This window comes from Dama dama, chromosome 3 (assembly GCF_033118175.1).
Source record: "Dama dama isolate Ldn47 chromosome 3, ASM3311817v1, whole genome shotgun sequence".
Lineage (NCBI taxonomy): Eukaryota > Metazoa > Chordata > Mammalia > Artiodactyla > Cervidae > Dama > Dama dama.
This window is the reverse complement of record NC_083683.1, coordinates 44,667,717-44,677,128: the sequence shown is the minus strand read 5'-3', so window position 1 is coordinate 44,677,128 and position 9,412 is coordinate 44,667,717. Positions and strand designations below refer to the sequence as shown.

Genomic DNA, 9,412 nt, shown 5'->3' with positions numbered 1-9,412 from the left:
TAGTCCTTGGAGTTGCAAAAGAGTCGGACATGACTTAGCGACTAAACAACAAGAATCCATATGCTGAATCATTAATTTATGCAAAGATGTCATGCATATTCTCTGCTTTGGGTTATAATTCATACCACACTACCAATTTCATCACCCAAATTGTCCCAGCTTTAGCCACTGGGTGTTCTTTCAAGCTGGTTCCTTGGTCTGACATCTTTTTGATTTTTGAGCACTTCCTTGCTCTCTGGCATCACAAGTTGCTGATCTTTATATTTTTAAAGTTCTGCTGCTCTAAGTGTATCACTTTGTTATTATTTTTTTCCTTGCAAAAATGTGCATATTTATACTACTGTATTAGACACCAACTGGAGGGTGAGAGTGGGTGGAGAATCCTGCTGTCCCCCAGTACCTAGTCTCCTTTTCTTCCAAAATTAGAGAGGTGCTAGCCTTCTTAAAGGCTTCTTAAAGTGTGTCTCTTGCCTGAGCTCTGGCCAGTGGTTTGGAAGTGAAACGCGAAGGTGATGTAGACCACTCCTCAACTCTTGCTCTTACAAAGAGGGAGCATGAATGAGCTGGGTTCCTGCTCCTCCCTCCCGCTGGCTGACAGATGGTGAGATCCACAGTCCTTTCCCATTAGCTGCAGCAGCAAGAGCCCAGACCCCATGTTGGGAAATGGTTTTCTGGCAGCTGAACAGAGGGAGTCCCCAAGCCTGTTCTCTACCCCCAGGAGTCTTCATAACTCCAAACCGGCAAGACTTACAGACAACCACCAGCAAGCAGAACGCATGCTGAAACAGCACAGGGTTGAACAGCTTGCTAAAACCAGGTTTCTGGCAAACATGCTCCAGAGGAGATGCAGGACCTGCCTTGCCACAGCCCACCTCCCCCTAAACTAAGCAGGAAGGAGAGATAGCCTTGCCTTCTGTGGATGCAGAGTAGTGAGAGAAGATAGCACGCTGAGGTGGAAAAATCTTCAAACACAGGAGGAAAGAGATCTCACTCACCTTAGGGTTTCCCTGGTGGCTCAGTGGTAAAGAATCTGCCTGCCAATGCAGGAAACACAGGTTCAATCCCTGGTCTGGGAAGATTCTACATGCTGCGAAGCAACTGGGCCCATGGGCCACAACTACTGAACCTGTGCTCTCAAGCCCAGGAACCACAACTACTGAGGGCATGGACAACTAGAGAGAGGCCCTCACACCACAACTAGAGAAACCCAAAGGCTGCAACAGAAAGATCCTGTATGCTACAACCAAGATCCAGCCCAGCCAAATAAATAATTAAAAATAAAGGAGTCAATGTTGGCTGCTGTCTCTGGGCCGCAAGAAACACATCCATCCCGGACAGGGTAAAGACGGATTATTTTTACTTCCTGGAAAACATCAGAAGGAAATCTTAGAACAATAGCAAACCGAAGGAGCAAAACTGTCAGAGAACGTCAGGAAGGCTGGGTGCAGGCCTGTGCCACCCAGCTGTCACCTGGGGGTTTGCAGGGCTCAGGGAACCACTGGCAGCAGAGAGGCGCTGGAAACTGCCCAGGGCGCTAGCCGCTGGGTAACACCCCTATCACAGAGGCCCCACGGGAGCAACAGAAGGGAGTGGCGTCATCAAGTCTCAAAGTTGGGAGGAATCCCGGAGGCCCCACCAGGTGCATGCATAACTCCTACTTTCTACAACAGTGGTCACCAACATTTGCGTCCATACCTAACAGCGGTTCACTATTGCTTGTGGTGAAAAAGTCAGTGTTAGTCCCCCAGTCGTGTCCAACTCTTTGTGACCCCATGAACTAGCCCACCAGGCTCCTATGTCCTTGGAATTTTCTAACTAAGAATACTGGAGTGGGTAGCTGTTCCCTCCTCCAGGGGATCTTCCCGACCCAGGGATTGAACCTGGATCTCCTGTGTTGCAGGCAAATTGTTTACCATCTGAACCACCAGGGAAGCCCAACTCTTGTAGTTCATCTCATTTATGTACATCTCTGATTGTTAGTTCTCTCTTAAATTAAGGAAAATCTGCTTCCCTGAAATGTCCACCTCCTGGTTCTAGTTCTGCTTTCTGGTAGCATACAAACAAGCCTCCTAATATGTACTAGTCTTCTAGACATTTGGAATCAGTTCCCCATCTCCTCTGAGCCTTTTCGTCACCAGACCAACAGCTCTAGCTCCTTCTATCGTGTCTTGATGATCTGAACTCTCTCTACCACCCTCACAATTCTTTTCTTGACTTTTTTTTTCTAGAAATAAAACAAACTAACCCAGGTACCCCACAGTCAGAAAAACAAAAACAAGTTTTAGTTCATTTGTGTTCCCTATCCACACTTCAGCTGTGTTCTGACACTTCTTAATATATTTGGTCTCATAGCACTTGGGGTATGCTACTGTTTTCAGATCATGTGGTGGATTAAAATGGCCACAAGTTCTTTGCTGCTCTTCCTACCAAGAGATGGAGTCTAATTCTCTACCCCTTGAATCTGGGCTGGCCTTTTGATTGGCTTTGCCCAGTTGAAAATAGCAGAGGTTATGTATGACTTGTAAGCAAGTCTCAAGAGACCTAGCAGCTCCTACTTTGGTCCTCTTGGGATTTTGGCCTGAAACCACTATGCTGAGAAGTCCAGGATATGAAGAGCCAGTGGAGAGAGGCCCATTTCTTTCAAACATTCCAGCCATTGCACCCAAGGCTCCAGACATACAAGTGAGGTCATTCTGTTCCATCAAGTCCAGAATGCAGCTGTATGGGTGGGGTCAGGCGAGACCAACATAAGAACTGCCCTTTAAACTCACAGAATGGATAAATAACTAATTGTTGATGTTTTGAAAATGTTGCTCCATCGTGTCCAACCCTTTGCCACCCCATGGACTTTAGTCCTCCAGTCTCCTCTGTCTATGGGGATTTCTGATGTTTTAAGCTACTAAATTTTGAAAGGTTTATTATGCAGCAATAGATAACTGATACGTTTACAGAAGAAATCATTGAGTGCTTTTGCTTTCCACTTACCCAAAGGGTCGTCCCCTTTGCAGTAGTGAAATATTTACCTACCAACCTTCTCCCCCTGCCCTGGGAGGAGAAAGTCCAGCTATCTTGTTGTGCCAATCAGCTATATCACTGCTAAGAATGCATGCCCAGCATGGGAATAAGCTGCTCAAGCCAGGAAACTAGACCCCTATTTAAGTGACAATTGTCATAGAAAAACAGGATGTCTGAAACTGAAACCAGGAAAAGTGTGTTCTTCAGTGGCTGGTATCATATTGCCTGATACTGGGAGGAAGTTACAAGCCAAAGGGAAACACAATGGCCAATGAAAGAGGCCAGGTGGTGGACTGTCTGTGGAGGCAAGAGAGGAACAAAATACTAACATCCATTGCCAAGAAGTTCTTTCTGTTTTCAATGTCTCTTCTTGGGTCTTTGGATTTCTAGGGGCATGCATGTGTGCTAAGTTGTTTCGGTCATGTTCGACTCTGTGACGCGGTGGATGGTAGCCCACCAGGCTCCTCTGTCCATGGGATTCTCCAGGCAAGAATATTGGAGTGGGTAGCCATTCCCTTCTCCAGGGGATCTTTCTGATCCAGGGATGGAAACTGGATTTCCAGGTAGTAAGACATTAACAGAACTACAGAAATAAATTCATTCCAACAAATCATTGTGAGCATCTATTAAGTGCCACACACGGGGCATGGGGAGGCAACAAAAAAGAAAACAACTTCTGCTCTCCAGGAGATCAGTTCAGAGTGGTTCAAATCCAGAAGCCTTGGTTGCAAGTAGCAAGGTGTGTGTATATGTCAAGGAATCTGCTGCCGCTGTGATATTTTAGCTCTGGAATGAGCAATTTCTCCATGAAGCCCTGGTTCACCAATAAGATATACTAGTGGCCAATAATCACATAAAAAAGATGCTCCAGAACATTAATCATCAGGAAATTCATATTAAAACCACAATGATACACCATTACACTCACTAGAATGGCTAAAATTAAGAGAAGGACAATAACATCATTGACAAAGATGTGGATGACTAAAATGCTCATATATTGCTATTGGAACCACTTTGGGGGAAATTGGCAGTTTTTTAAATAAATCTGTATTGTAAAGTTTTATATTTACCATGTGACCTAGAAACTTTACTTGCATGTATTAGCCTAAGAGAAATGAGAATCTACATCCACGCAAAGACTTGTATATGAATTTTCATAGTCACTTTATTCATAAGAGTAAAAAACCTGGAAACAATGCAGATCCATCACTGGATGACTGGATCAAGAAATTGTGGTATACCCATATAGTGGACCGCTATTCTGTAATAAATAGAAATAAACTGTGATACACATGACAACAAAGACTAATCTCAAAAAACCCTGAATCAAAGAAGCCAGACACAAGGAATACACACAGACACAAAGGAATATTCCAGTATTTTGCAGTTGTAACTCACCCATATGCAGTAATAAATAACCCCATGCCTATGTAGTTTTGTATTGGTCGAGGTGTCTTTTGAGCTTAAATTCTTAGAAATGGGATTTCTGGCTCACAAGGTACGTGATAGGTATTACCAACTTCCTCTCCCCAGGGCTGCACTCATTCGTATTATTACCTGCAACATATGAGAGTCCTTGTATCATCACCACCTTGCCAACCATGTATGTTGCTACACTTTTGAATTTTTGCTGATCTGATGGGTACGGAATGGCTTTTCACTGTAGTTTCAATTTGTATGTCTCTTACATGAGTGAAATTGAACTTCTTTTCATGTAAAAGTGTGTGGTGCAGACGTTTGCCCTCCACCCTAAAAAATCTTTCATTTGTAGGGCCCCTTCTTGTCTGACCAAGTCTTAGCATCTTATTTCAAGTCACTGAGAGAAAATCTGATTGGCTTACCTATCTGTGATTTGGTTGCTACCCCAGGTGCATTCAGCTCTGATCAGCTGTCTATTCATATCCTACATGAGGGGGCTGATGGGAATTCTAAGAAGGCAGCGAGTGGTCATTGTATGTAAGACATTGGGTGAATATCAGTACTGAAAATGGGTGCTGGAGCCCAGATGACCCTTTCTGCTAAAGCTGATGCAGTCTAACAATTCAGTACATATTTTTCACAGAGTACCTGCCATGTGTAAGTGCTGATCTAGGCACCATGAAGGAGGCCATTTTTTGTATTAAAAACATATTATGGAGAATTTCAAGCAAAAATAAAAGTAGAGAAAATATATAATAAAACTCCACGTACCCATCACCCAACTATAACTATCAACTCATTTGTTTTTTTCACCTATACACCCCTCCCCTGTGGCTTTATGTTATTTAATCTGTAAATATTTCAACTTAAATCTCCAAAAGATAAGAACTCCTAACCAAGGACATAACCATAATATCATTATTGGACCTTAAAAATTAACAATAATTGCTTCATATCAAATATTCACTCATTTCAGGTTTGCATGTTTGGTTATTTTCATAGTTTGTTTAAATCAAGATCTAAATAAGGTCCACATATTGCAAGTGATTGATACACCTTTTGAGTTTCTTGTAATCTGTAAGTTTTTCCCTTTTGTCTTTCTGTCTTTTCCTTTCAACTTACATATTGAAGAAACCAGGTCATTTGTCCTTTAGAGATTCCCACCTATGGTATTATTTAAAATATTCCCCCCTCCTCTATATTTCTTTTAAATTCAGATTTTATTTTTCCATCTATACCTCAAGGCATGTGGGATCTTAGTTCCCTGGCTAGGGATCAAACCCATGCCTCCTGCAATGGAAGTTTGAAATCGTAACTGGACTGCCAGGGAAGTCCCCAGATTATCTATTTTTGCAAGACCTTGTCAGACAGACACAAGGTGTACGGTTGTTGACAGTTTGAAGAAGGTGAGGAGGCTGTGTCTGGCTCCCACGCTTACAGCCATCGCAGTATGTTGGGTTTCTCAGAGATGGCGCCAGGGCAAATGAGAGCTGGGTAGCGCTGGGTGACCCTGTGCATGGCTGAGGAAAAATAACTAAACGTGGGCCAAGGAGATCCTAAGAAGCCAAGAGAAAAATGTCATCATATGCATTTTCTGTGCAAACTTGCTTGGAGGAGCACAAGAAGAAGCACCCAGATGCTCAGTCAACATCTCAAGAGTTTTCTAAGAAGTATGCAGAGTGGTGGAGGACCACGTTTGCTCAAGAGAAAGAGACATTCACAGACATGGCAAAGGCAGACAAGGCCCGTCATGAAGAAATTAAAATGTATATCCCTCCTAAAGAGGAAACAAAAAAGTTCAAATATCCCAATGCACCCAAGAGGCTTCCTTTGCCCTTTTCCTGGCTTTGTTCTGAATGTTATCCAAAAATCAAAGGAGAACACCCTGGCCTTTTCACTGGTGAAGCTGCAAAGAAGCTGAGAGAGATGTGGACTAACACTGCAGTGGATGACAAGCAGCCTTGTGAGAAGAAGACTGCTCAGCTGGAGGAAAAGTAGGAAAAGAGTATTGCTGCATGCCAGGCTAAAGGGGACTCTGATGCAGCAACAGTGAGCACCTTTACTAAATTTGGAACAATACAGAAGATTAGCATGGCCCTGCACAACGATGGTATGCAGGTTCGTGAAGCTTCCATATTTTTATAGATTATAAGTTAAAGTCAAGCACTTAGCCTGCTGATACTTTTTAAGTTGACCTGTCTTTATACTTAGAAATATCTCTTAATAGTAGGCTTCCCTGGTGGCTTGGGGTTGCAAAGAGTCAGACATGACTGAGTGACTATCGTGATGCAGCAACCAAAGGAGTCATCAAGGCTGAAAAAAGTGAGAATAAGAAGGAATATGAGGAGAGCCCGTGAGCCGCAACTACTGAGTCCCCTGAGCCTAGAGCCCTGCAACAAGAGAAGCTACCATAATGAGAAGCCTGTGTACTGCAACTAGAGAGTAGCCCCCACTCACCACAAATAGAGAAAAGTCTGCATCAATGAAGACTCAGTGCAGCCAGAAATAAATAAATCAACATTTATTTAAAAAAGAAAATGAAGAGGAAGAAGATGATGAGTTGCTTCTAACCCAGTTTCTTTTCTCTTGTCTGTAAAGAATTTAACCCCCGTGTGGACAGCTCACTCCTTTCAAAGAAAAAAATTGAAATGTGAGGCTGTGTATGATTTGTTTTTAAACTGCACAGTGTCTTTTTTTATATAGTTAACACACTACCGAATGTGTCTTTAGATGGCCCTGTCCCGGTGGTATTTTCAACAACTACTAACCCTGCCTGGTACAATATAGGGGTTGCAAATTTGCCTGGAAATTTAAAGCATGTTCTTGTTGGTGCATAGCACAAGTTAGTTATATATGGGAATGGAAGTTTTTTTCATCTTCAGTTGTCTCTGATGAAGCTTATATGAAATAATTCTTATTCTGTTAACTGAACACCACCCTGTAATTGCAAAAAAAGAAAAAAAGTTGCAGCTGTTTTGTTGACATTCTGAATGCTTCTAAACAAATACAACTTTTTATTAGTATTGTTGTCCTTTTCACAGGTCTGAAAATTTTCTCCTTGAGCAGAAGCTAGTCTTTTCCTTTTGCACATTTTGGATCACATGAATTATTACAGTGTTTATCTTTCATATAGTTAGCTGATAATAAGCTTTTGTCTACATACCTTGCATACTCATGATGAGGGTAATAAAAGTTGAATTGAGACAGTTTTCCTTCATAACTGAGGCTCAAATCTTGATCAGTTGATATTGAGTTCACAGAACCCAGTTACATTTACAAAGTGAAGACTAACCCGTCTACTCACAGCATGGGATTATTGGAATCGAGCATTTTGAAAGTCTGTCCCTGAGGGACTGGTAAAACAGTCCATGCACTGGGTAGTTATATTTGCAGCTCCCTCGTTTAAAACCTGAGAAAGTAGCCCCAGAAGTGTGAGCTTAAAATACAAGACTGACATATTAAGTTTTTTTGTTGACGTTGACAGAGGCTCTGAGAAAAAAGTGCTGGCTATAAATAGCTTTTCTTTTTTATCTAAATATGGATTATTTAGGAAACTTGAGATGTTCTATTAAAGATACTTAATTAATTGGGTCAACTTTTAAAATTGTGTGCCACACTTTAAATCAGGTATATTTTCCTATATTATGGTTTGCCCCTTTATAATCAATAGACATGGGGGAAGAAGACACATAAACTTTGCATCTCAGTGTGAATTATCTGATTTATTTGAATTTGATTTTTCTAAAATTCAAGCTCATTCATTAGGGTCATATGTTTATCTGCTTAGCAGTTTAGAGAACCATTTGGCAATTCTGTGGTTTTCAAGACTATCATTTTCTTAAAGTGCCAGTGTTTTAAAATAACATTCTTACAATTTAACATGCTTTTGTGATGGAGTGCTGTTTTGTTACATAATTTTGACTTGGATTCTTTCCATTTGCATTTGTTTGTGTAATTTCAGGAGGAATACTGAACATCTGAGTCCTGGATGATACTAATAAACTAATAATCATGTGTGTGTGTGTGTGTGTGTGTGTGTGTGTGCGCGCGCACATGCTCGGTCATGTCCAATTCTTTGTGACCCCATGAACTGTAGCCTACCAGTCTCCTTTATCCATGGAATTTTCTAGGCAAGAATACTGGAGTCGTTTGCCGTTTCCTCCGCCAGGGGATCTTCCTGACCCAGGGACTGAACCCCCATCTCTCACGTGTCCTGCATTGGTAGGTGGATTCTTTACCAATGTTACCTGGGAAGCCCCCAAATTGCAGAGGTTTAAAAATGTGTAGGGTTGTCTCTCCTTTTGAGGTGTCAGCAGTCATGTTCAATCCATTATTATTTCTTTAGGAATTATGAAGTGGTGATATTTTAATCCTATCATTTCTTCTTTATATATTAGCTGGAATATTTCTATAAAAGGAAATTTCTCCTTACCTATTTGGTTATCCCTATTTATAGTTCCCACAGAAAGGCAGGATAAATACTTGAACCAATTTTAATGCAAGAATTGCTTCCTAGCATGGAAAATGCAAACTGAATCCAACTTGGATCATGCCCTCAAGAAGATTTCCATCTGGTAGGGGAATAAGACATGTGCACAGAAGTGATGAGAGAATCCAAGAGGTACAAAGGGTTCTGAGCATGTTTTGAGGAGCATCACTGCTCAGACGCAGAGCTGCTGGGATTCAGTGCTTCTGGATACTGGGGTGTTCAGCAGGGGGACCTAGTGAAAGTGTTGGCATTCACTCCAAAGATGGGGTGGCAGGGAGTGCCAGTTGCTCTCCAACATTAGCTCTCCCCTTCTTCTAAGCCTGGGCTCATGGTCTTCCAGAAAATAAGATAGCTATTTATTCTTCCTTGCAGTTCAATGTGGCCATATGACAAAATTCTGGCTTATGGGCTGTTATGAGAAAAGGTAACCTGTGCAAGATTGCACCCTTAAAGAGAACAGGGCTTTCTCTCCTCTCTCCCTATCCT

The 9,412-nt window shown here is 41.9% G+C and overlaps 2 pseudogenes; both read left to right on the top strand.

Moving 5' to 3' along the window:
• The first annotated feature begins 5,971 nt into the window (after nucleotides 1-5,971).
• LOC133042853 (high mobility group protein B1-like) lies at nucleotides 5,972-6,794 on the top strand (annotated as a pseudogene).
• On the top strand, nucleotides 6,487-6,579 carry LOC133049290 (U6 spliceosomal RNA; annotated as a pseudogene).
• Nucleotides 6,795-9,412: the final 2,618 nt, after the last annotated feature.